Source organism: Monodelphis domestica, chromosome 6 (genome assembly GCF_027887165.1).
Source record: "Monodelphis domestica isolate mMonDom1 chromosome 6, mMonDom1.pri, whole genome shotgun sequence".
Classification (NCBI taxonomy): Eukaryota; Metazoa; Chordata; class Mammalia; order Didelphimorphia; family Didelphidae; genus Monodelphis; species Monodelphis domestica.
This window is the reverse complement of record NC_077232.1, coordinates 185,063,048-185,090,857: the sequence shown is the minus strand read 5'-3', so window position 1 is coordinate 185,090,857 and position 27,810 is coordinate 185,063,048. Positions and strand designations below refer to the sequence as shown.

At 34.7% G+C, this 27,810-nt stretch overlaps 1 protein-coding gene, 1 long non-coding RNA gene and 1 pseudogene across 2 annotated transcripts in view; 1 reads left to right on the top strand and 2 right to left on the bottom strand.

The window, feature by feature from the left end:
- LRBA (LPS responsive beige-like anchor protein) overlaps positions 1-27,810 on the top strand; it is an 854,371-nt gene that overhangs the window by 568,276 nt on the left and 258,285 nt on the right. The window lies entirely within an intron of this gene.
- LOC100018296 (60S acidic ribosomal protein P0-like) lies at positions 6,673-7,929 on the bottom strand (annotated as a pseudogene).
- On the bottom strand, positions 10,501-11,965 carry LOC130455172 (uncharacterized). Its single transcript, XR_008913114.1, has 2 exons — positions 11,770-11,965; positions 10,501-10,708 (listed from the first exon to the last, which is right to left on the bottom strand). It is a non-coding gene; the product is annotated as an uncharacterized LOC130455172 (long non-coding RNA).

The window sequence follows — 27,810 nt, the reverse complement described above, 5'->3', positions numbered from 1 at the left end:
GCATTCACTAAAATCAGCCATCATAATTTTTTCATTACATGACTAGAGTTTAGACAATCATTCATCAATATGTTGCTCTATTTTAACTAAGGATTTCTTTATAATATGAAGAGCACTAACATGCTCCACTTCCCAGTCATGAAAAAAATTCTCAGTGATGGAGGATGCAATATGACATTTTGTATTTCTCATTTGAATACGTGTATACCAGACACTAGGCACTTCATGATATCTCCATAGACATCACAGACAATCTTTTGAAGTACATGATTATTTCACCGAATGACATTTTTAGAGGAACTTCCAGCTATTGTGAGCAACAAGATGGAAGAGTCAACATTTTCTGTGATATCAACAATCTCTCAAAATTCTGCAAAACAGAAATTATGAACCAAAGATAAAACAACTATCATTTTCCTTCCTGGTCTAAAATGCTCAGAATTCAAAAGAATTAAGACAAACAACTACAAACCTGTGAACTGAAGCTCATTGACCTTGAGCTCACTTGGTACATTTCCCCCTCTCTAATAGCAGTAAGGCTGCACTAGAAGACCCAAAGACACAAAACAGGTTTACAGCGAATCCTACCTCTATACTTCCACTGCAGGCAATTTGCACTGAGCCCCAATAGCCAGCCTGGCCAATAGCCTGCTAGGAACTGAAACAAGGAATCACCAGCAGTACAAAGCTCTGAACTGCTGTGGCCAGGCCAAAGAACTGAGGAACAACAGGACTGGGACAGATCACCAGGAAAGGATACTATGAGGGGAAAGAAGAAAAGGTTGTGCAACATTCTACCAAGCCTGAGGGAAAGAAAACAGCATCCAGCTGGAGTCACTTCTGACACCCTAAAAGTCAGTCAGTGCAAAGACCCAGGCTGATGACCCATTCATCAGGAGGCTGAAATACTTTGAGGTCCAAGTCCCAAAGGAAACCACAGTCAGAGAGGAGAGTCAGAAAGTAAGAGACAGGGAAAATAAGGCAGGGGGTAGGGAGTGGGATGGGAAGACTGAAATCATCAGAGATTTCAGGAAGAAAAAAACTTAGAAACTGTGAACATAAACATTTAAATCAACAGGAAAAATATTAACAAGAGAAGGAAAGATGACCTCCAGACCCAGTAAGCAAGTTCCAGCACCTATGAATAAAATATTGCAAAACAGAGGAAAACAACCCAACACTTGATAAGACAGAGGACCCTGAATAATTTGAGGAGAGACTGGAACCACAACACATTGTTCTTGAGTGATTTAGAAGAAAAATGAGAATGAAAAGAGAAGTACTGTCCTGCACAGTAAAAATAATGAAGAAATAGAAAAACTTGAGTCCATAATGGCAAACCTCACCAGAGAAACAAGAGAGAACAGATGACCACTGTGGTCTCAAAAAGAAACACAAGGACATGAGTTAAGGAGGAAAGAGGTAGAAAAGATTGAAAAGGAGAGAGGGAGGGAAGGAGGAGGTTTAAAACTTAAGAGTTCTGAAGGAGGTTTCACTGATGACTACTTCCATGAATGAAGAGAGATAAATGATTGTATAAAGAATACAGAGAAAAAAGAAGACAGAAAATGAGAATCTACAGAAAGAGGATATGGATAATGAAAATAGTACAAAAGATATTTTTGGAAAGGGGTGCAAAAGATGAAATTTTAAAAATTTAATTAATAGAATTGTCTGAAACGGAGAAGGGGGAATGTGTTTGACAGAGAGGAAGAAATATATAACCTGCTGAAGGCAGGAAAGAAAAAGGAACCAATGAACAAAACCCTAAAGAAAAGGGGGTGGCAAATGAAACAAGAAGGTCAAGAGTGAGAAGAGGGTCAGTTAGAACTAGACCAATTTTAAAAAAGAAGCAACTGAACAAATTTAAAACTGTTTACTGTAGAGGAGGGAAAAAATCATAAGTTGAAAACAAAATCCAATTTTAAAGATGGAGGAAACAGTTCTTATACCTATCATAGGTATGGATAGGGGATTAAAAAAAAAATCTCTTTTATTTTTTTAGTTAAAATCCAAATTCCCTTCCTCCCACCTTCCCTTTCCCCCTCCCCAGAAAGTAAGCAATTTTATATTGATTATTCCAGTTTTGCCATGCAATACAAATGTCCATAGTTTTTTCATTCTAAGAGAAGACATAATTGCCAGAAAAACTCGTTTAGGAAATTATGTCAGAAATGTTATGGTTTGATTTGCATTCATACTCTTGACAGTTCCTTCTATGACTATGATAGCATTTTCCAGCATGAGTCCCTTCAGGTTGTCCTGGATTCTTGCATTGTAGCTAATAATTTTGTCCTTCATAGTTAATCACGGTTACACTATTTCTGTTACTTGTATACAGTGTCGTCCTGTTTCTGCTCCCTTCACTTTGCATCATGTCATACAAGTCTTTCTAAGTTTTTCATAATCATCCTATTATTTCTCATGGTGCAAAAGTATACCATTACAACTATATTCCACAGTTTATTTACCTCTTCCCCAGTTGATGGACATCCCCTGAGTTTCCAAATTTTTGCCACAACAAAAAGAGCTACTATGAGTATTTTCATACATGTAGGTCTTTTCCCTCTGTTTTCCATCTCTTTGGGATACAGACCTAGTAGTGGTATCACTAGGTCAAAGGATATAGTTTATGACCCTTCAGATGTGGTTATGTTGTGAAATAGAAACCCACAGATTCCATATAGACAATTTAGGTAAATAAAGTCAAAAAGCCAAATTTCTCTAAATCAAGATAGAGATTAGATTTTACCAGAAGAGGGCCAAGTCCTCCAATAAAAGCGTTCTCTTACATGTATTACATTGTCGGACCCTGGCCGAAACCTGGACAGGAACAAAAACAAGGTTGATGACATATCATAAGACATAATATCATGTAGACCTCATTTAGAAACTGTTACCCAATTACAAAGCTGATTGGTTAGTTCATTTTGGAAAGCCCATATTAGTCTAAAGGTCAAGTCAAATGACCATTACCCCTCCCTCATCTGATCTGGGAGAAAGGATTACTATTTTCAAACGGAAGGGTGTGTGATGCTTGTGCCATATTGGGACATGAGATTCAGATAGTCAGCATCTTATGAGAAAGGGAAGTACAAAGTTAGGGAGGGTTTAGATATCCCATTTTTAGAAGCAGTTTTTATGCTTTAGTTAGAAATCCTTGAAATTCTACTGATTGTATTAAGATTATAATGGAATTTATACTAATCACTTTAGAATCACAATACTGATTATTTTATACCTTTCAATATCCCTAAAATCCAATCAAGTATAAGGGAGTAGGGTTCTATTTTCCTGACATTATATAGTTCTTTCAAAGATTTTTTTAAAAATTAGCTTGCTCATCATTTCTTATATGTTAGTATTTCATCACAATCATATACCACAGTTTGTTTAGACATTCCCCAATTGATGACTTTCCCCTCATTTTCCATTTCTCCCACAAAGAGATCTGCTATAAATATTTTGTTACACATAGGTTCCTTTCTTCTTTCTCTAATCTCCTTGGAAAACAGACCCAGAAATGGTAGTGCTGCATCTAAGGGTATGCACAGTTTTTTAACTCTGCTTGTAATTTCAAATTACTCTTCAGAATGGTTGGATTAGTTTACAGCCCCATCTACTGTGTTTTCCCACCTGCCCTTTGATCTTTTAAATTAATCTAGTGGTGTGAAATGAGAGTTGTAAAATGGCAATTCTACCCTTACAAAAGGTTTGTAGAGTCTGTTTGTTTTAGTTGCTCCTCCCTGGCCCAAGGGCAAAATAGTTACCTTCAGGCCTGGAGCTGTAACAAAGGAGATCTGAAGTCTTAAGTAAACAACAGTAGATGAATTAAAGTTGGTAATTAGGAGTTTGGGTAGGATTGTGGGCTAGGAAGTTCCCTAATCTTAAAAAAAAAAAAAAAAGCTGGAGCTACACTGTCTTCCTTTCTATCTCTGTTCCAATGTTTCTATCCAATTACTTGAGCCATGCCCACCAACAAAAGTCTTTGATGGAGTGCAAATCAAGTAGTTGGGTAAGAAACCAAGGGACCAGATTGATCCAGTCACTTAAAGTTCAGGCTTATGATAGCAGAGGTAAAACAACACACTGAAGGTATCAAGATAGTATTTTGTAGTCTTCAAGGAGTTCAGAGATGTCTCTGGGATAAAAGAATTGCTGACTGAAACTTGGACAACAGGACTCAAAGTAGGAGGTTTGAGATACGGAGGAGAGAGAGCTCAGTCCAATGGTTATTACTGGCTCACTCCTTTCTAACTCCCCCTCTTCCTGGCAATCCGTTAACTGTACCAGTACAGAGTTCCAAATTCTCTTGCATTCTGTCCCTTGTCTTTCAGCCAAATCTACTTTTTCTCACTCTGCCACACACCACCTTTTCTGCATTCTGATATTTCTGTCTTTCATAACTCAGAATTGTTTAGGCTTGTGTTTCTCTAATCTGTAGTGATTTAAAGCATTTTAAATATATTTATATGTTAATTGTAAAAATTACAATTAATATACAATAATTCCAACTATTATATTTTATAAGATTTATTAATAATCACTAGAAGTAACAAAATAAAACCATGTGCCCATGGCTAATCTACCTGTTCATACTGCCTGCTTCACCAGTCTCCACCCAGGAAGCAAAGAGAGCTAGCCACAGAAGACCACCCTATTTATCTCCTGGCTACATCAGCATATAACAACAGGAAATTAGTGAACTCTTGGGAAATGTAGTTCAAAGGCACAAAATTTCCATTTACACATTTCCCCCTGAGATACCTTGCAAGACTAGTCTCTCCAATAGATCTTGTAAACACAACCAACTTTTAAATTACAATAATTTGGGGATAAAAGGAAAAGAGAACAAAACCAATGATTGACAAAAAAAAAACAATTAGGGAGCAATCCCCTTTAGTTTAAGAGTATACTTACAAAGCAAATATATTCAACCCCACACAGCTTGAATCATCACATCCCAAAGTTCACTCTGGATCTTCTGGTGTACTGTGTTGTCTGTGCAGGCATCTTCATGGTGCCTTCTCCAAAGAGTTCACGTTATGAATTCAGAGAGGTAGCATGTTTCTTGTCTTAAAATTACTTTCAAAAGAATTTAAACTTTGCACTTTAGAATAATAATGCATTTCCCCCTGAGGAGGATGGTGACAAACACAGGGTGTTAAAGTTAAATTTTGTTTCTGCTGATAAATGTATTATATTTTATAAGGTTTATTAAAGATTATTAGAAATCAAAGATACAAATTAATAAGCCACATGCCTAGGGCTGATTAGCCCATTCACAGCCTAATTACTACATGTTGCAATGTTCAAGTTGAGGAAGAGAGAACCTGAAGTAAGCATTGCAGCCAATTTAAATACAAATTGTGTATAGGGAATTCTGAGAAGTACCAAGGAAGTCTGGGGTTCAAATCTCCATTTTTATAACGGATCACTTAGGGATGCATGTCTGACTTATGAGGTATATTAATCAATTGGTAAGAGAAATCAAAAACATCAAAAAATACAAATAAAAGAGAAAATATAATTTCTGGTTGAAATATAGACTATCAAAGTCTTATGTGTAAAAATTCTAAGTAAAGGAAAAATAAACCTATAATAGGCCCTTGAATAAGGGCCCAATTAAAGTCATTTGTATAATTATGCAATTACCCAATCAGTATTCAGGACTGCCCAAAGTTTGTCACACTATGAAAGACAAAAAGGGGAGATTGTGGGAGTTAGGAAGGCAGCCAAAGTGAGGTGCTTGGTAGAATGTGGGGCTCAGGAAAGGCCTGCCTCTGACATATGTCAAAACAGCCACAACCTCAAACCCCAAACAAGTTCAAGCCCTCTTGTCTTGACTCAGTATTTCATCAGTCCCATTGGGATTGGTTGATCTCCTTAACATGAATGCTATCTCTTTGTGGTTGATATTGATGTAAAAATTAAAATTAATATACAATAACTTGAAATATTATATTTTATAAGATTTATTAATAAGCACTAGAAGTAACAAAATAAATCCACATGCCCATGGCTAATCTAACTGTTCAAACAGCCTGCTTCATCAAAGTCTCAACCCAGGAAGCAAAGAGAGCTAGCCACAGAAGACCACTGTATTTATCTCCTATCTACATCAGCATGTAGCTACAGGAAGTCAGTGGGCTCCTGGGAAATGTAATTCAAAGGCACAAGATTTCTAATTACACATACTTTGATTTCTAAATGCAAAAATTGCCTTTTGCCCTTTTTATCAATTATCTTCTTATAAATTTGTCAAATTTTTTTTATATGTTTTAGCTATGAGACTTCTGAGAGACTGTATATAAAAACTTCCCCTTTAATTTTCTCCTTTCCTTCTTATTTTGGCATCATTTATTTCATTGTACCAGAGTTCCATTTTATATCTCACAATGCTCTCTAGCTCTTGTTGACCCATAAATTCTTCTCCTATCCAAAAATCTGATACATAATATATTCTTTGTTCATCTAATTTACTTATGGTATCTCCTTTTATGTCTAAATCATGCATCCATTTTGTTCTTAGCTTAATGAATAGTGTAAAACATTGGTCTATACCTAGTTTCTGCCAAATTACTTTCTAATTTTTACCAAATATGATTTCTTATCCCTAAAACTTGGATCTATGCATTTGTCATATACCATGTTTCTGTATTCTTTTACTACTTTTTTTTTTTAGAGATAAATGAGCACTTTTATTTCTTTGTTTCACAAATAAACCACTTGAAATAGTTGTTTCTTGGGCTAATCAAACAGACCAAATCTCATATCTTTATCAGACTCCTCCAACTCTTCCTTGGTTTCCCCATTGACTGGGGCAGCAGCATCAGGTGCAGCAGCAGCTAGAGCTGCTGCAACAGGGGCAGTCACTGCAAATGCTGAAGGGTTAGCCAGGAAGGCCTTAACCTTTTCAGCAAGTGGGAAGGTATAGTCAGTTTCCACAGCTACAACCAAGACCCGATTGTACCCATTGATGATAAAGTGGAGTACTGATGCAACAGTGGGGCAACCAATTTACAGACAGACACTGGCAACATTGCGAACACCCACTAAGAACAGAAGGTGCAGTCTCCTCGGTGATGTCCACCAGTTCAGGGTTGTAGATGCTGTCATTGTCAAATACCTGCTGAATGATGTTCAGCATGTTCAATAGGGTGGCCTCACTGGCACCCACCTTGTCTCCAGTCTTAATCAGTTGCACATCATGCAAGATTTTATTGGTGCCCCTGGAAATCTTGGTGGTGATATCCAGAGCCTGGAAGAAGGAAGTCGTCTCAGGACCCACAGTGCTCTGGGCTGGTAAAGTGACATCAAATAGGGCTATGACACCGGCACAAGAAGTAGCTGGCACCTTTTTGGCCAGAAGCATTTCCCTAATCTCAGTCAGGTCTTCCTTGGTGAACACAAAGCCCACGGATATGAGGCAAGAGTTTCTCCAGATCAGGATTGTTCTCCAGATACCATGAATGACTTTATGCATCATGGTGTTTTTCCCATCAAAACTATGGCCTTCTCGTGGAGGGACATGTGGATCTGCTGCATCTGCTTGGAACCCACATTGTCTGCTCCCACAATGAAGCATTTTGGACAAGCATCCAAATGGATGATCTTGAGGAAATAATTGGATTTCCAGGTAACCCTGTCTTCCCTGGGCATCTCCAAGGTGCTTCAGGGATTACCACATGGGGTTTAAAGATGATTTCACTCACATGAGGATGCCTGGGGACTTATTACTGTTTTTTGAAGTTTGTCCTGTTCCACTGATCTACCTTTCTATTTCTTAGCCAATACCAGATAGTTTTGATAATTACAACAATTTAAAATTTGGTAATATTAGACTTTCTTTATACTTTTCCCATTTATTCTTTTGATATTCTTGATCTTTTGCCTTCCAAATAAATTTTTTTTTTCTAGCTCACTTAAATAATTTTTAAGTAATTTAATTGGCATGAACAAGTAGAATACTTTTGGGAGGATTGTCATTTCAATTATATCAGCTCTACTTATCTGTATACAATTATTTCTCTATTTAGATCCAACTTTATTTCTTCAGAAAATGTTTTATAATTATGTTTGTGTAGCTCCTAGGTTTGTTTTGACAATCATTTCATTCTATCTGTGATTATTTTAAATGGAATATCTCTTTCTATCACTTCTTGCAGAACTTTTCTAGTAAAATGCAAAATTCTAATGATTTCTTTGGGTTTATTTTATTTCCTTCTATTTTGCTTAAATTATTGATAATTTCCACTCTTTTTAGTTAAATCTCTAGAATTTGGCACATATACTATCATATTGTCTACAAATGGAGATAGTTTTATTGCTTCTTTGCCCATTCTGATTCCTTCAAGTTCTTTTCCTTCTCTTACTGCTATATTCCTAGAATTTCTAATCCTATGTCAAATATTAGTGATATTGGACATCCTAATTTCACTCCGATTGTATTGGGAAGGTTTCTAGCTTATCCCCATTACAATGCTACTTGCTGATAGTATATCATTGATTAGGTATATGCTTTGTATCATTTTAAGACAAGCTCCATTTAAGAGAAAGCACCATATTTATTTTCCAGTGTTTTCAATAGGAATGAGTGTCATAGTTTGTCAGACTTTTTTTCTGCATCTATTAATATAATTATATGCTTCTTACTACTTTTGTTTTTAATATAATCAACTGTGTTGATAGTTTTCCTTATATTATAATCATCCCTGTATTGTTGATATCAATCTTATTTGGTCACAATCTGTAATCTTTGTGATATATTGTTGTAGTCTCCTACTTTGTATTTTATTTAGGATTTTTGCATCCATATTCATTAATTAAATTGATCTATTATTTTCTTTCTTTGGTTTTACTCTTCCTGCTTTTGGTTCAGCACCATATTTGTTTTGTAAAAGGATTTTGATGAAACTCTTTTTTTTGTTATTTTCAACAATTTACTTAGTATTGGAATTAGTCTTTAAATGTTTGTTAGAATTCACTTGTAAATCCACTTGGTCTCAATACTTTTTTCTTAGGAAGTTCATGCATGGTCTGTTTAATTTCTTTTTCTAAAACTGGTTTATTTAGATACTCTGTTTCCTCCTTTGATAGTCTAAGTAGTTTATTTTTTCTAAGTGTTCTTCCATTTCACTTACATTGTTAAATTTGTTTGCATATAATTGAGCTTTAATTTTATCTTCATTGATAACATATTCACCCTTTTTGTTTGTTTTTTGTTAATTTTTTTTCTAAAATCTAACTTCTAGATTTATTTATTTATTAAATCAATGGTTTTCTTACATTGAATTTATGCTCTTACCTTTAATTTTTAGGATTTTTAATTTGGTGTTTAGCTTCAGATTTTATTTGTTCTTTTTCTAGTTTTAAGAATTACATTTCCAATTGATTGATCTTTGCTTTCTTTTTTTATTAATATAGACATTCAGAGATATAAATTTTCCTTTACTTACTGCATTTGCTATATCCAATATGTATTGATACATTGTCTCATCATTATCATTCTCTTTAATGAAATTATTTATTGCTTCTATGAGCTGTTTAATCCACTGATGTCTTCCAAGGACCAAAGGTATCCTTTATAGTTGAAATTGTAGCTACCAGCCACACTTACTTCTGCTCCAGAAGGAAAACTGTTGTCAGTTGGGACAAACCTCCCCCAACCTCCTTGTTTAGAATCTTGACCCAGGGTCCCTTGTGATTCTGTGTCACATGTATGTCTTACTCAATCAAAATGCAGTCTTTTCCTTTCTTTAATACAGTGCTCAGCTTCATTCCTGACTTCTATGTATTTTTGTTGCTTTTAACATTGATTTTTTGGAGTTATTTTTGATTGTTTGTTGGGCAATTTGGAAAATGAGGAAGTCTCATGTTCTATTCTGCCATCTTCTGGAGCCATTCTTCCCATTCTGATGCTCCATGGACAACCACTCTGGTGCCTCTTGGGCAACCAGGAAATGGGAGAGGGGATAAGGAAATAAAAAGGAAAAGAGACTAGTGAGTCTGCCTGACCGCTCCATGATTTGAGACAACAAATTGATCACTTTGTCATGACTGGATAAATACTAAAATTTGCATTTTATTATTAGAATTATATCTTCTAAAGGCAGAAACAATAATGATAAAGAAAACTAAGAATTTCAACAAGAATTTATAAAGGTAGCTACTATGTGAAGAACACTGTTCTTGGTATTGGAAGAGAGAGAAAGTTTGGATAAGAAATAATCGGTATTCTCATGGATCTTAAAGGGAAATGTTACAAACTCATATAGGTATAGTATACAACATCATGGCACAAATACATTAGAGAGAAACAAAATAAAATATATCTATTACCAGGAGGAAGGGTTACCCTGGTAGTGGTTTCTGAAGGGGCAACATGGAGAAAGTGACATTTGAGTTTTTCATTTTAAGGGATGAGTAGATATTCAGCAGGCAAAGATGAAAAGGAGCAGGGATTCTGATTAGAAGCAACAAAATGTTGAATCAAACATGTAAATGGGGAGAATCACAGTATTTATTGGTCATAGAGTAGTTAGGTTTTTTGACATTTAGACTTTGTAGAAGATAGCTAGAACGATAGACTTGGCATCAGATTATGAAGGACTTGGCCAGGTGCTTGAGCTTGAACTTGGAACTCTAGATTGTTGAGAGGAGTGATATGACAGAAGCTACATGTAAGAACTATTATTCTGGCAGCCATCTAAAAGATAGGAAGAGGAAGAGAGTATGATAGAGAATTAGTCTGGGCTCCTAATAATGAGGCTTGGTACTAGAAGTATGGGATAGAAAAATTGGAGACAAGGAAAATATGTAGAAGTCTAATTAACAGGACTTGGTAACGGATTCAGTGAGACATTAGGAAGAAGAAAGAGTTCAGGCTATCTCTATAATGTAAAATATAGAAAACTGGTAAACAGTGTTTCCACAGAGAAAATTAGTTTTTAGAATTTAAAATAGTTCTGAGCAGAAAGATTGGTTTTAGACATTTTGGATTTAAGAAGCTAGTGGGGCATCCAAGTAGGACTTTAGATCTGAGGGGCAATCAGGAATGAAGAAGATTTGTGTTTCAACTACTTTGAAGTCATTGAAGCCTGGAGGCTGAATGAAAATGGAGAGATAAAAACTGTGACCCTTTAAATATGTATGCAAAAGGTTCAGAAACCTGTGAAGGGAATTGCAGGATAAGCAGAGAAGAGAACCAGGAAAACTTGGTTTCTAAAGAACCCAGGAATAAGAGAGTATCCTGTAGGAGGGCTTGGTCAATAGTATTAAAATGTTGGAGGCTTGCCAAGAGACCTTTGTGTTTGGTAGTGAACACAGTGAGGAGCTTGAAAAAGACATTGGCAGAGAATGGTCCAGGCAGAAAATACATTGATTCTCTGAGAGCTAAGAATAGAATATTTAGACCAGTATCAGAAGAGTAACCTGCTTTTGGGAAGGCCACTCACACCCAGTGCAGGCAGAGCCAGACCCTGAGATGAGACACACATAGAACCCTATGTTATAAAATAACAGTTGTTTAATAAAATAGGGACAGGTTAGAAGAGATTTGAATATAACTTATCTAATAATAACTATCTACACCTCCCCAGACAAATCTCTTCACAGAAATTGCTTCTGAGTGTTTTCCTTTCTCTACTCCTATACTCTCTATATAACCCAAATTACTATACCCAGCTAAGCTAACATTAAACCCCTTTTTTTATAATCTAAGGAAAAGGGTCTGTGTGCAAATCTGACAGGGCCCAAGGACTGTCTCACAATCAGCTGTTAGTTGTCTCAAGAGCAGCACAGGAACTCAGCAGATATCAAAATAGTTAACATGTTAACAGGATAATCCAAATAGCAGGTAGGATATGAAGATCAGGTAGTCAAATGCCACAGGGAAAAAGCTAATCTCCTCAGGTCCACCCAGAGAGAGAAAAGCCAGAGCCCCCAGGCTCAACTGTCTCTCTCCAACAGCAGCTGCTCTATTCCAGAATTCCAGAACTTTGCACTCTGCTGTCTATCTGCAAACTCACACTTTACTTAACTTTTCCTATAACAGTAGTATGCTGATTACTCTGAAATTTATGGAGGTTTTTTTTTTGCTTTATTTGTAGACTTAAGTTAATGTTTGGAAATTTTAAATAATATATGTTTGTTTATGAAGGCACAATGAAATCATCTTTTATAAATGGTTTCAACAATCCTAATTTAGGCTACTTTTTTCCCTTCATTAGTTATAATGTATGCATTACCTCTCATTTTAGAATACCCAACTCTATGGCTTTGGCTTTTTAATTTAAGTATATTGAACAGTATAACATTCATTGGAGAATATCTGAATTTAACTCTTAGTTCTCTCCGAAGTCCCAAGTAGATTTTAGTTATGTTACTAAAACCATTGTTATAATTGTTCCTTAATCCACTCAGTCCTTATCCTTATCCTTATAGGAGTCTCTTGGGAAAAATCAAATTAGATGGTAGGTATAAAATGCTTGGTAAACCTTATAGTTTAAAAAATGAACCACCCATCCTAGTTAAATTGAATAAATATTTTCATTTCAGATAACAGGGTCATCATTTGTCAGCGTAGTGTGATAATACATCTGGCCCTGATTACTGAGTCTGGGACCCACTTTTACTATTATGATAGTTTTGCTATTTTAGATTGTAAAGTCTCCTTTGGTATTGGATAACTCAGGATATATTAACATTATTAAATATCATAAATTTGGTAGGGATAGGTTTAGCACTTTAAAACAGTTTCCAAAGGAATCCTATTAGATTATTACATTTCATTTTGAGGTTTAGTTCCAAAAACAATTTATAGGTAATATTATGATGGAATAAGGGGAATATTCAATTGAGCAAATATCTTCTAGGTTTATACTTTGTGTTGTGAATGGAGAGGAATAAGCATTTATATAGCACTTACTACTTGCCAGGCACTGTGTTAAGTACTTAGCAAATATTATTATCTCATTTTAGCCTCAAAACAGATCTGCATGGGAGATGTTATCGTTCTCATTATGTAATTGAGGAATACTGAGGCAAGCAGGTTAAGTGATTTACCCAAGGTGACATACCTAGTAAGTGTCTAAGTTTGAATTTGACTTCTTGACTTCAGGCCCCTTACCCCTTTGCCACCTCATTGTACATACTATCACGGAATTTTCTGAAGAACAGATACACAGTTTAGATCAATTGAGTCAAATTCTCCAAACCAGGTAATTATTTAGTTTTATTGGAAGAGGGTCAAATCATCCAACAAAGCTGGACTCCTGGTTAATACCAGAAGACCCCATGCTTTGGGAGAGACCTTTTAAAACACAAAAAAACAGCCAAGTTTTCCATACAAGTTCAAAAATGGTATAAGAATAGTCATACCCTTTAAAGGATAAATACACCCAGCAGTACTGTTCATTGGTTAGATCATCTAGAAAACAACCCTTATTTGTCCATTAGTTAGGACAACTAGGAAGCACCCCTTATTTGATTAAAGGAATCTTCTGACCATGACCTAAGACTCACTTGATGGAAAGAGGGGAGCAGTGATGCCTGGACTAAGAGTAGGAGGTGATGGATAGTACCTGATTTGAAACCTGAGCCAGGCCTAGTGACACATCCTAGAACATGAGTTAGAGTGAATGATATATCAGCTTTGAAGAATGGAGCTGACACTAAAGCCTCCTTAATCCCAAACCTTAATGCTCATACTAGAATATTCACAAAAAGCCTTCTAAAATCATGATTTGTGCTAAGTATCTTAGAATTACAATGATAATTTATCCCAACATTAAAATCTAATCATCGCCTAAGGGGGTAGGGTTTTTTCCTCTCATAGTACTATGGGTCTAGGTACTAAAATGAGTAGGATATATTCCCTGGTTCAAAAAGCTTTATAATTTTTATAAATGAGCATGAGAATCTTAAATGTAATGTATAGTTTGGTTAAAACATGCAAATACACACCCACAGATTAGTAGACTACAAATGTCAAATGGATCTGTAATCTCATGGATTCCAATGTTCCTTCCATTAATGAAGATTATAACTTACCCATGCCACCCATCTTTTGCATTTCTTACTCATGTTCTCCCCAAAATTCCCTACTGAGTATCCATTCAGTATACTGCAGGCCTTCTTTAGTTCCTCCCAATATCTCAAGGGTCACTGTAGAACACTGAAATTTAAAGATAGGAAGAAATTACATTTTATCAATCGATCGAGGGGACAAGATAATCATGTGGTCAGCTAGGTTTTCTAACATCTAGATTTAAAGCTGTAAGGCAACTGAGGGATCATCTAATTCAGAGAAGTCCAGAATGGAAGCTCTGCCACCCTTATTACTCCTGAATGTGACCCTTACCATATTAAAATATAATTTGGAAATATTTAGCAAAATCAGTGTAAATGAAATGAAACATATATAATGCCACATTTTAAAACTATATATAGTCTATATGCCCCTGCAAGGATCTTCATGAATGGATTAATGGCTGCCTCCTTTTACTGATCTAGTTTAATCCCTTCATTTAAGAGGTGAAAAACAGGCTCAAAGCAGTTCCTTGACTAAGATTCTACAGGTCAGAGAGGTGAGGCAGGATTCTTTCTAACCTGAGTTTTGTGTCCAGATCCAATATTCTTTTCCAGGACCACTTACTTTGGTTGAGAATTTTCTAGCCAGGGCAGACAAGAAAAGTTCAGCTTGATAAAGCCTGAATTTGTAAAGGTATAGAATTATGAGGAATTAGTATAGTTAGTTGCTAAAGTAAGGAACATTAGCTATGAAGGGAATGTGAAACTGAAAATAAAGATTTTTCTGGGGACCAGAAATTTGTAAGCAACACAAAGAGTAGAATTAAGAGTAAGTAGGTGGAGAGAACATAGTGGATTGAGAGTCAGGCCTAGGAACAGGAGGTCCTGGGTTCTAAAATGGCCTCAGACACTTCCAAGCTGTATGACCCTGTGCAAGTCACTTAACCCCTATTGCCTAGCCTTTTGTGCTCTTTTGCCAGAGAACCAATATGTACAGAAGGTAAGGGTTTAAAAAAGAGAGAAAGGAGGTGCCCAACTAGATCTGAACTTGAACAGAATTATTGCATAAGTCCCATTCAACGTAGTTGGCATACCTGCAACCTTTTTAAATCCTGTGTGATACTAATATCACCTACATAGTTTCTGACAAATTTCAGCTATAGACATCTCCCAGCTGCCTTCAGAATTTCCTCAATAACTTCATGAAGGTAGTGGTATTGAATCTCAATCACAAAGTAAAATTGCAACACTTGTAGATATTTTGGCATAGACAGTGATGTGGAGATGGAAGTATGGTGTATATGTGAGACTCATTGAATAAGCATAGACCTAATTTAGCACAATATTGGGAGAAAAGTCTTTAAAAGTAGGTTGGATCATATTGTAAAGGGTTTAGATGTTAAGAAATGAGTTTCTGTAGCAGGAGAAAGTTTTTAAAGATTTTTAAGCATGACAATTACATGACTGAAAACCTGCTTTAGAAAATTACTCAAGCAGAAATAAAGATGAATTGGGGAAAAGGGGGAAACAAAAGGCAGAAAAAAGACCAATTAGGCAATTATTGGCAATAAGTCAGGCAAGGCCTCAGTGAGAGTGGTGGCAATGTGAATGTAAAGGATGACAGAGAAGTCACAGAAGTAAGAGTTGAAGATCAGAAATCATGATGAGTAAAAGCATAAACACTTGGCAAAAACTGTTAGCATGAAAAAGCTTTAGCTTTCCAGATTACAACTGCTGATTCTCTTATTTCTAATTAATATGAAATAATATACAGAAGAAACAGGGCTTTCATCTGTTTGTCCCAGTTTCATCAAAGTGATTTTGTCAGCAGTGGACCAGAACTCTGCCACATTAGACTGAATTCTCATTAGGCAGCCAATTTGTCTGAATCCTCATTAAATTGATGAACTCATTTACTTACAAGTGGTGACATTTGATATTGTACAAGGATGTGTTTAGAGATTAAAATAAAAATTGTTGTGTAGATAGATTTATTTAAATCTTGCTAGCCTTTCAGTTATAACTAGATATTCTAATGCCACTTTTTGCCTTTTGGTTAAAATAATAGGCCTAATGAGTTAAATATCTTCAGCATATTATTAAGAATAAGTATGTATCAGTTTTTTAAAAAATAAAATGATCACAACCTGCTGGTGTACTATATCTTTGTCCCTTTTCAAAAATGTGTTCATGTTACCAAAAGAAAAAAGGTCTATCCATGACTATAACATTACTTTGTCATATTGGTATCTGATAGTCACAAAAGTTATATTCATAAAAGACTCTCAAATTGTATAAAATATGTAAATTGCCCAAAAGGGGAAGTATGATTACTGAATATGAATATTATAATGGCATTATAAAAATGATCTAAGTGTGGAAAGGAAAACTGAGACTGAGGAACCATTCCCTGTTATAACCCTTCCATATTCCTTTTCCCCAATCCTTACAGAAGTAAATATAAACAAAGATTATTTTGGCTTTGATAGTTTAATATTGATTTTATTGGACTCTTAATCCATTTATCTGTATGGGATTGCATTATAAAATTTAGTAACTTTGTAGTGACCTCATTATGGCATCAATAAATGTTATATAGGGAGAGAGAGAACCTAATGGTCTAATTCTTCCTTTAAAAATGAGGGGGGAAATCAAATTTAGAAAAACCCATGTAATTTTTTAATTCTTTCTTTTTAAGTGTGGGACTCATGCTTTTTGAGTAGATTAGATGTTAAATATGGTCATTGCCATTATTTTGGGCAGTTCTATTCAAGTAGTTCAACCATATGGTTAGTTTTACTTGCTCTACTTCATGTTTCAGTCCCAATCTTTTTGGAACAAGTGAATAATATGTGGACAAGGAAAAGAGTTACACCAAAGTTAGGAGAAAATTGTCTCCCTCATCTTGGACATAGGTATTTGCAAAATGGTTTATTGTTCACTATTAACCTCTCTAGTCAATCATAACAATTTTATTCAAGACAAATCATAATTGTTTTGTTGTAAATAATGTTTGATAAAGCCTCAAATATGCACCTCCCCCCAAGAGATCATTGTATGTTGTAGTTTCAGAGCCTTAAATCATGGTGTGTCCATCCGTCCACCTGTCATACTCACCAATTCAGTCCTATTGTGTATGACAGTTATAGATGTCTTTTCTAATAAGGCTTGCATTTGAAGATAAGACTGAAGGCAAACAAATTAAAATTTTGAAAATAAAGGGCAGTTTCATATGCAGTAATGTACCCATTCATAAATGATCATGAACGTTTTTATGTTTATTTTTTTTTAAGATAAATGACCTATTGTATAACACTTACTATTAGGTAGTCTAGATGTCTCTATATTTTGAGAGATAATGCTCTTGTATTATTATACCCTAATAAAATGAGTTAATGTTTTAGTATCATAGATAAATGTACAGTTGGATATATATTTAATAACCAAACTGAGAAACACTTAATTTTAGTTGTCTGAAGCAATATAACACAAATTTTCCAGTAAAACAAATTGCACTTTTAGAATATATTTTAATGTGCATTCGACAAAGGAGAAAATGAGGTGATTGAAGTTCAATTTGTAGCATGTTATTAACCATTTCCGCTTGACTAGATGAGTAAAAGGATAATGGATGAGGGTTTTATTATTACCTTTCTACTAAAATGAAGTGGTATAAAAGATAAGGTGATGAGATTAATGAACATAAGGAAAAGGAGTAATCAATCAACCACCAAGTGGGACCTGAAATGACAGTACTCTCTAAGATTTGTAAGAGAACACTTTTTAAAAGTAGGCTTTGTCACTCTTATCATTCATTTGGAGCCTAGCCTTTAAAAATAATTTCTTTTATTCTTTACTATATTAGTGTTTATTTTGGTTTCCTTAGCTATTTGCTGCACTTCTGTGCACAAGAATTTCACAAATCCCAGTTTATGCTAATGTAATACAGTTAAACTAAAATAATTAACCTATTCTGTCTACCTTCTACCTCCTTGCTCTGAAAGAAAATTATGCTTGCCTCATAAAATATATTTCAAATCATTAAAAATGAGTTCATTATTAATCTTATTAGTATTGTTTAGCACAAATTTGAATCCTTATCAAAGGCATGGTAATAGAAATAAGCAAGACTCTAAAATTGGGTTAAAATCTTCACTTCAAACTTAAGATATTCTGACCTCACTTCAGCAAGGTATATTCAGAATAGAAAAGTAACAAAAAGTTTTATGTCTATTTTAAGGAGCAATGCATATTTAAAGAGCAATCTGTTAAAGGTGATTGAATTCAGCAAATTTTTATGTGCAAGGCACTATGGGGGATGCTGGGGGAATAAAATGACAAAAAAATGAAACTACTTGCTCTCCAAATAATCAAAGGGCCCTGGATTTAGAGTCAGACATTCTCATGTATCTTCTTTAAGTTTACTAGCTGTGTGACTTTGGGCAAGTCATTAATCTTCTTTCAGCTTTGATTTTCTCATTTACAAAGTACTGGAATAGGTTTTTGGAGAATTTAAGAATGGATTAGATAATCTCTAGATTTCATCGCAGCTCTAAGTCTTATCATTTTATGACTATTTTTGTAAAAGACTGGCAATGTAACTTTTTTTTCTTTTACCTTTGCCTTCTGTCTTGGAATCAATACTATGTATTGATTCTGAGGAAGAAGAGTGGTGAGGGTTTGGCAGTGGGGGTCAAGTGACTTGCTCAGGGTCACATAGTTAGGAAGTGTCTGAGGCCAGATTTGAATCCAGGACCTCCAGTCTCTAGGCCTGGCTCTCAGTCCACTGAGCCACCCAACTGCCTCCTAGCAAAGTCACTTTAAAAATCCGTTCATTCATGTTACATTCTATTGGGAAGCTTAAAAAGAATATCTGTCTTTACATTGAAACAATATAATAGGGACAACTAGATGGCTCAGTGGATAGAGAACCAAGGCTGAAGAGACCTCAGTTCCAATCAACATTCAGATACTTCCTAGCTTTCCATCCTTCAGCAATTGCCCTTACTGCTCTTCTACCTTCAAATCTGTCAGTGCTAAGACAGAAGGTAAGGGTTTAACAAAACAAAAACAATATGACTACAACCCTGTCCCAAAGAAGTCTGATTTATATCTGATAGACAAAAGTGTTTATTAAATTCCATATGTTTTATTTGTTAGCCTTTAGGTTTTTTCTTTATGCTAAACTGCACACTTTGATATATGTAATATATTTAGATGGATGATCATTTCAGAAATCAAGAAAGTTTTCACTGTGTTATTTCCCATAATGTCTTTTGACATTAACTTTCATGATCCTTGGTTAATAGAAATAATTATATGGGTTAGCCTTTTTAATCTCATATTTTCATTTTTGTAGCATATTACTAGTATGTTCATTAAGACAGTATTGTAAACATGGTATCTTGATTAAAAAACATTTGAAGATCTCTTGTATTATTCTTATTAACAAGGTAGTGAAATTCAGGTTGGAAGATAATATTTTTAAATGGATTCACCAAGACACAGTAAAATGCAAAGAGCAAGTTCTTAATACATTTTTATGGTTCAGTGATCTTTGAAATCAATTCAATGACTCCACTCAGATTATTGATTTAGTTGCTCACTATTAACCTGAAAAGAATTCTTTTATGGAAGTGGCCTAGGACTCTGTCCTTTTTCAATATTTGCATCAGTACCTTGTTTGAAGATGTAAAAATCAGATCAAATTAATAGGCAGATCAGATTTGCACCTGACAATTTTGGGAGAAGCAGCAAATATCGGTAAGTTCAAGATTCAAAATGATCTATTCACAATAGAACATATGAGAAAAATATAGAAGTTAGTGTAACCTGCATTTAAGTTTAGAAAAAAAAAAGTGCAAGTGTGGAACAGAGGAATGTGACTAGAGAAACAGTGTATAAGAAAAAGAACTAGGGTTTAACAGAATTCTTTTAGTTGGTTAGAAGATCTATTATGGGCCAATAATAGATATATAGATACTAAAGAAGTTAGTTTAATCATAAGGAATTGTGGGAAATTGTGGGAAAGAGTTTTATCATTCTAGTTTGTGCTGGTTAGACTGAATCTGGGGGGGATTGTGTTCAATTCTGGACATCAAATTTTAAGAGGGACATTGACAAATTAGAGTATGTACAGAGGAGGGTAAAAGGTCTGGAAACCTTGTCATACAAAGAGTGATTGAGGAACTTGGGATGTTTAGCCTTGAGAAGAAAAGACTGAAAGGAGACGTGATAGCTGTCTTCAGATATTTGAAGAGCTGTCATATGGGGAGAATGAGCTGATTTGTTCTCTATTGATCCAGAGGGCAGAGCTTTAGGACATCTGTGCAGAAGTTACACGTAGGCAGATGCTAACTCAATACCAAAATAACATTTCCAGCTATTGTAATCAACCTGGATTAGCTTTTGTTACTTTTCCATCACTGGATGTATACAGACTGCAAGATGCATCATCAGGGATAAAGAATGGGAAAGATTCCTATAGGAAATTTCATTGGTATTTAGTGACTTCTAAAACTCCATCCAAAGCTAAGATTCTTTTTTTACCTTACACAGTTAGCCACAGTTTATAATAAATCCTCCATAGAGGCTCTGTGATCTTTTGCTTTTTAATTAGAAGAATAAAGGCCACCTCACCTTTGAAAACTTTGATTTAATGAGGTTTAGACTACCTTTTCCTTAAAAATGAAAAAAAAAATCAGTTGATCTTATAATTGTAGTTGTGACAGATTATGTTTTATTGGTCAACCGTAATTATTAGTCAAAAAATTAATTCCAGAAGTACATTTTAACAACATATATTGCTTATATTGAGTATATTTTTTCTCTATTTTATTTCTATCAATATTCTGTCCCATTATTACATTTCTGATTAAATGATGATTGTAAAGGAAAAAATACTTAATGCTTGATTATAATGATGGAATGCAAACTTAAAGGAGTGAATTGAATTCTAGGACATCTGAATTTCTCTTTGAAATTTCTTCATTGCTTTACATAATTTTTTTTGAGCAATGTGCTTGAAAAAGAAGACTTTAATATATGTGTATGTCTCTAACAATTTCTACTCCTTCACTTGATGATAGGAGTTTGTTGTACTTTTTCTTTTTCTTTCTTTCTTTCTTTTTTACATTTTTACATTTTACTAAGTATCAAAAGCTCACATGCCATAGTATTCTTAGGAGCAGTAGCTATCTTTGAACCTTTTGTGAAAGTATGATTATTAATGGAGTTTTGAACCTGTTTTAAAATTTAACTTAGTTTCCTTTTTTTTTTTAACCCTTACCACACATCTTAGAATCAATAGTGTGCCTTGGTTCTAAGGTAGAAGAGCATTAAGGACTAGGCAATGGGGATTGACTTGCCCAGGGTCACTCAGCTAGGAAGTGTCTGAGGCTAGATTTGAACCTAGGACCTTCTGTCTCTAGGCCTGACTCTCAATCCACTGAGCCATCTAGCTGCCCCATTAACTTAGTTTTCAACACAAAATTATCTGAAGGAATGAATATATCGATAAAGCCCATAGCCAGCATTTTTATAACACAGTAAGTTTTCCAAATGCTTTACATGTATGATCTCATTTGATCCTCACAACAGTCCTGTCAAGTAGGTGCTATTATTATTCCTATTTTGCAGGTGAAGAAAATTGGATCAGGTCACACAGCTAGTAAATTTCAGGGGGGAAAGATTTGCACTCAGGTCTTTCTAATTTAAAGTACAATAGCTTTATTTTTCACTATGTGGTATTAATGAAATTCTTAACTTAATTCCTAAATGAAATGAAAATTTCCATATATGTTGTAGAACAGAAAGAGGGGATTGTACATGAAACTGCAAATCTCTGCTTTTTTATTTAAATATATAATACATTCATGATATAACTTTCAAAGATGCCTTGTATGCCACTGATTCCTTGTGAAATTCCATCTATTCTGTTTTCATATGATTTTTAAATACATATTTTATCCTTTTTTGTATATATATATATATATTGTGCTAGTATATATACTGTTTTCAAAGCTAGAAATAAAATGTATTCTATAGGTATTTAGGAGTTTGCTTTTATAAATATGTTTAATAGTTAAAGAATCTTTAGTTATAATCTACTATCATTTACTCTGAGTTGTTTTTCCCTAGGTCTGTTTTTAGACTGCCCCCCCCCCCCCAATAGACTATGGATATAGAATATTGGATCTAGCCAAAAGGATAAATACTTATTCATATTGCAGTACTTTTCCTAGTGTTAACTAATTCTTTTTCCTGTATCCCCATCTCCCTTTCCATGGTCTACAAGCCATGTGTCATCATGCAAGTTATTTTCTGTCTTTTGATACAGTTTCCTTTCTATAAAATGATTTTTTGCTTAGATGATCTAAGATCATTTTAAAATTAAAAATAGTCTAAACCCTATCATTTAGGTAATAGTAATCTTTTATGGCTCCCTTTTCCTTCAGGCAGTTTTAGCAAATGTAAAATGGAAGTAATTTTGAATTCCTTTTCTTCATTGTTGTTTATTTGAGTCTATTCAAGGAATTCAGTTACCCAGAGTAACATCTACTTCCTTTTCTATGAAAATTTAAAAACCATTTATTAGACCTTAATATGTCTTCCCAGAAGAATTTGGCTGGTTATGAGTACAAAACTATAGTACTTTATTACAGACATATTTTACCTCCTAGGGAAATGCTTAGTCCCTATTATGAGCTAAACTTGAATACTGAGAATAAGATCAGGGTCATTTGTGATATAAACATACAGATAGAATCTAGGAGGGACAAGATACAAAGGCCCAATGTTTGGGTACAATAATCTTTAGATTGCAGTAAGAACAGGTAGGAGAGATGATACACAGGTTATGCTCACTCGTTTTTACTCCTTTCCGGTTTGGTTCAGGTGCTCCTGGCTCTGTCCTGTGCAACAAGATGAGTCAGCAGTGAGAAGTACCTACTTGGTTCCTACCTTTATGTTTTAGGGAGTTACTAATTATGAGTACTTGTATGAGAGATAGAAATTTCCAGGTGAAAAGATTTGAGGGCCCAGTAGGTTTTATAAAGGAATGACAAGCAGTAGTAGAAGGAGGCATTTCTAAGGCAGAAGTAGAGAGAAAGGTTAAGCCTAGAAAAACCTTGTGGTTTTCTAAACTATCTTTCTATTTATTTCTTGGAAAATCTCTTGGATAGTCATATATTATCTATTCCTTTGATAATTTTAGATCTATCATGAGAATATTAATTTCAAATATAGAAATTGTCATTTCAAATAAGGCACTGAAAAACTTTTGAATGATAATGCCAGTGAGAAATAATGAACTCTCATAGCCAAAATGCCATCACATATATTCTGTTGATTTAATGTAGTAGATAAAATTAAATATATGCAAAGAAATGACAGATATTGGAGGGGATATGGGAAATTTGGGATGCTAATGCACTGTTGGTAGAGTTGTGAACTAACAGAAAAAGCAATTTGGAAATATGCCTAGAGTGCTATAAAACTGTGCATTCCCTTTGATTCAACAATACCACTACTAGGTTTTTATAACATGGAAATTTAAAAAATGGAAAAGGAGATATATATATATATATATATATATATACATATATATACATACATATATATGTACAAATATATTTATAGTAGCTTTTTTGGTGGTAGCAAAGAATTAAAAATCAAGGGATTTTTTTATCAATTGGGGAGTGATTGAACAAGTTGTAGTATATGATAGTAATGGAATTTTGTTGTCCTATAATAACTGATAATCAGGATGCTTTCAGAAAAACCTGGAAAGACTTACACAAACTGATGCAAAAAGTAGTAGAATTAGGAGAACAGTAACAGTACTATTGTATGATGATCAACTGTGAATGACAGTAGTAATACAAAGATCCAAGACAATTCCTAAGGACTTATGATGAAAAATGTTGTCCACCTCCAGAGAATTAATTGATGAATCTAAATGCAAGTTGAAACATAATTGTCTTTATTTTATTTTGGGGGTTTATTTTTGGTTGTTTGTTTTCAATAACATGACTAATATGGAAATATATTTTACATGATTTCACATTTCACACACCTATATAAAATTTCTTGCCATAGTACTGTGGGCAGGGAAAGGAAGTGAGAGAATTTAGAACTCAAAATTGAAAAAAAAGAATGTTAATTGCTTTTATATGCAATTGAAAAAAAGAAAATATAAAAAAGAATTTAAATATAAGCTAAAACTTATAATCAGTGCTAAAGACTGGACAGCAAATAACAATTAAAACTTTTTTAAAAGGCTTTATGTAAATGCTTTCAGGAAATGCAGTTGAATAAAGTAGGTCAAATCAACATTGTTAATAAGAAAGTCCCTTTCTATATTTAAAGGGTCTGTTTAGTACACTGGAGGGCAGAAACTAGATTATGTAGAGTTAAGAAGAGAATGAATGCCTAGGAATTGGAGACATTGGCATTGAGGTAGCTGGCATAGATCAGACGTTTAAGGGTCTTGACAGGAAAGGAAGGTGATTATGTCCAGAAAGGGTATCTTGGTTAGGAAAAGGAAATCTTGGTTAGCTTGGTCAGTGAAAGGTTGCTGGTTTTTTCCCCCCCTAATTTAATTAAAAAAAAAAAAAAGATGTTTCAAGGTGTTATGGAAGGAGCAAATAGAGGAAAAGAAATGAAAGATGTTACTTAAAGTAGAGTTTGTAGATTTAGAAAGAAAAGGTCCTCTAGGGTAGTAATGGCAAGCCTATGGCACTCAGAGCACTCTCTGTGGGCACATGATCCCTACCCTGTCCACTGCCTCCCCAGGTTATTTCTAGAAAGGCAGAGCGACTTTGGTGGAGTTGTTCTTCTCTCTCCCCCTCCCTCTCCTTCATCACACCTGATGATATTTTTTTCATACCCCCGCCCCTCTCCCCAGCAACCAGTGGAAGCACACAGGGGGTAAAATGAATGGCTCCCAGGTGGCAGAGCTGAAGGGGACCAGAGTGCTTGGGCTACTTCCTTCCCACTCCCTACACTGACTGAGGACATTCTTCACTTTACTCTCCCCTCCACCCAGTAGCCCAATGGGAGCACTTCCTTCTTCCCTTGTGTGGAGAAAGGGTGGGAGCAGGATGTACCCAACACTTGATGTGAGGAGGGGCACAGCATGCCTCTCTGTGGGGTGGGGCAGCACATCACTCAGTGGGGCCTGGCACCCCATCTCTAAAAGGTTTGCTGTCACTGCTCTAGGAGATGCTTCCTAGACTAGTTTTATGTTTTAGTAGATGAAGTTTATATACTTAGAATTTGTGCTTTAAGATTAAGGAATAGATTGAGAGATTAGAAGAGAGAGCAAAAACAGTGCAAATATGATCTTTAATTCCTCCCTGAAGTCTCCAAACTGTATCTTTTATGTCATAGCTTTTATTTATTAAGTAGATATATTTACTATAGAGAAATCACTTAACTAAGTGCTAGCAGTACAATGACAAAAATAAACCAATGCCTGCCCTTAAGGACTTTAATTTCTATTGCATCTTTTCTCCCAAGGGTCCAACATTTACTTAGTCTAGCTGTCACTATTATTGGATCTCACTTTGGATCATCTATTAAAAAAAAAGTAATTTGTAAAGTGAGCTTTATTTTTCAGATTCAAATGAGGTAGATTTTTTTTAGTGGTTAGCTAAAACAACCCTTTAGCCCAGGACTTCTTACAAGAGACATTTAGAGGTTTGTGGCCTAGAATCAGAAGAAATAAATTATTTGGATTGTAGCAGCCACAGAGTTGGGGGCTAGGAATAGATATAGGAATAGTTGTGTTTAGATAGAGAACTGGACCTATAATTTCTTTGATTCAGGGAATTAGGAAACCCCATTACCAATGCAAGTTAGTATGGTCTCTGCAACTTAAAGTCATAGAAAAGAAATTCTTTACAGTTTATGAGGTCATAAACTGAGTCATCCTGTTTTTGTATTACCATTGCACAGTGTCATGTATTTACCTTGCACTTCAAAAGATTAGTGATATTGAAGTTGCACAGTTGATAGAGCAGCAGACTTAAGAGTCTGGAAGACCTACATTCATAGACACTTAGTACTTCCATGGTCCTGGGCAAGTCATTTATCCTCTCTGTATCTCAGTTTCCTGAACTGTAAAATGGAGATAATAATAGCACCTACCTCCCAGGATTGCTGGGTTCAAATGATATGGTGTTTGTAAAGCTCTTTGAAAATCTTAAAGTGGTATATAAATATTATTGTGATTTTTCTTGTTATCAATAATGTGTATCCTTGCCATAGTATTATAAACACTCCATATTTTAGTATTTGCTGTGTTATTATAATCTTCATGGATTGCTTTGGCCAAAAACAGTTTATTGTTTGGTAGCCAATCTTATAGTGATAAGTTCATTTGAGCTGCTTTTCAAATGGGACACATTTGCTGCCAGGCACATACACAAGACCTTTCTAGTTCTATTGGCTTGGCATTTGTAATCTAAGGGTCACTTCTATTATAAGGTATCAGAGTAGAACTTTAATTAAAAAGACTTGTACATAGTAGGCATTTAATATTTTATTTGGCATTATATCTCTAAGAAGTAGCAAATGAAGTTATGATGTTCACTCATTTGTTTCTTTTTATATAGGAAGCTCACCTTGCCCTATTCATAAATCTTTTTTCCTTGCTGTAACTACCTTTATCTCCTCAACAGGGTCAGTAGTTTTACCTGCAGGAGGATCCTAATGACTTCTTCTCTTGAATTAGTGACCAATGGATATGACTGATCCAGCACAGAGAAGTAATGTGCTGTAATTCACTTAATTTGAATCCACATCATTCTAAGTATTCTTATAATATCTGTTAAATATATTGCTAATTACATAGACACATCAATGTTTGAATAAGGGTCACCATATATATTCATCTTAATTTATCCTCCACAAATAGGAAATTAAGATTAGTGATTCACTCCAAATATGTTGACAGGCCTGGTCTAAATGTGTTGACAGTGGTAATTAAAAAATTAAAGTTTAGGTGTTGAGATTAGAACTCTGAGGGAGGGAGAAAAATGCTGGACTCTTGTTCAAATAAGCTTCATTTTAAATAGGAGAGGACTTCTGCTTAGAGATAGTCTATGAAAAACAAGGATCATGAATGAGATGAAAGCAAAGGGATGATGTCACAGTGTAATATCATGTTTGTGGAATAATTTAGTTTGATCTCCTTTTTTTCACAGTTTCCACAGTAGAAGTCTCTATGATTACATTTCCTAATCTGGTTTTTAAGTCAGTGTTTTACTACTTGGATAGCATTCAAGTATTTGGGAGAAAGAATCTAGGCTAGAACAAAAAACATCCGCCAAAGTGAACCTGCATTTCCTCAGACTTTTTCTGGAGATCTGTGGTTAGTTTGAATGATTACCTAATCTATGTCAGAGAGAGGTAGGCCATTCATCTAGGGCACTGCCCATTTTCACACACACAGTCACTGAGGCTGAATTATTTGCTGTCTCAGTGGGTGTTATAGATTGAACTTGAGTCTCTGATAAATGATCATCAAAGTAATGAATCTTTTGAGCTCTGAAACAGGGGACTATTGCAAGACCATGAAAGTAAAATGTTCAGCATTTTAAAATTATAGAAAATTAGAAAAAGAAAGGCTCAAATTTGTCTATTTAACATGTTGGAGTTATCAACTCTTCAAATGAGGAATAAAATTAAGTATATTTTGATTTCAAGTAGTTTTCCAAATATTAGAACATAAATATAGTTTTCTTTTCAGATTCAGTATACTATAAAATAGTTCCA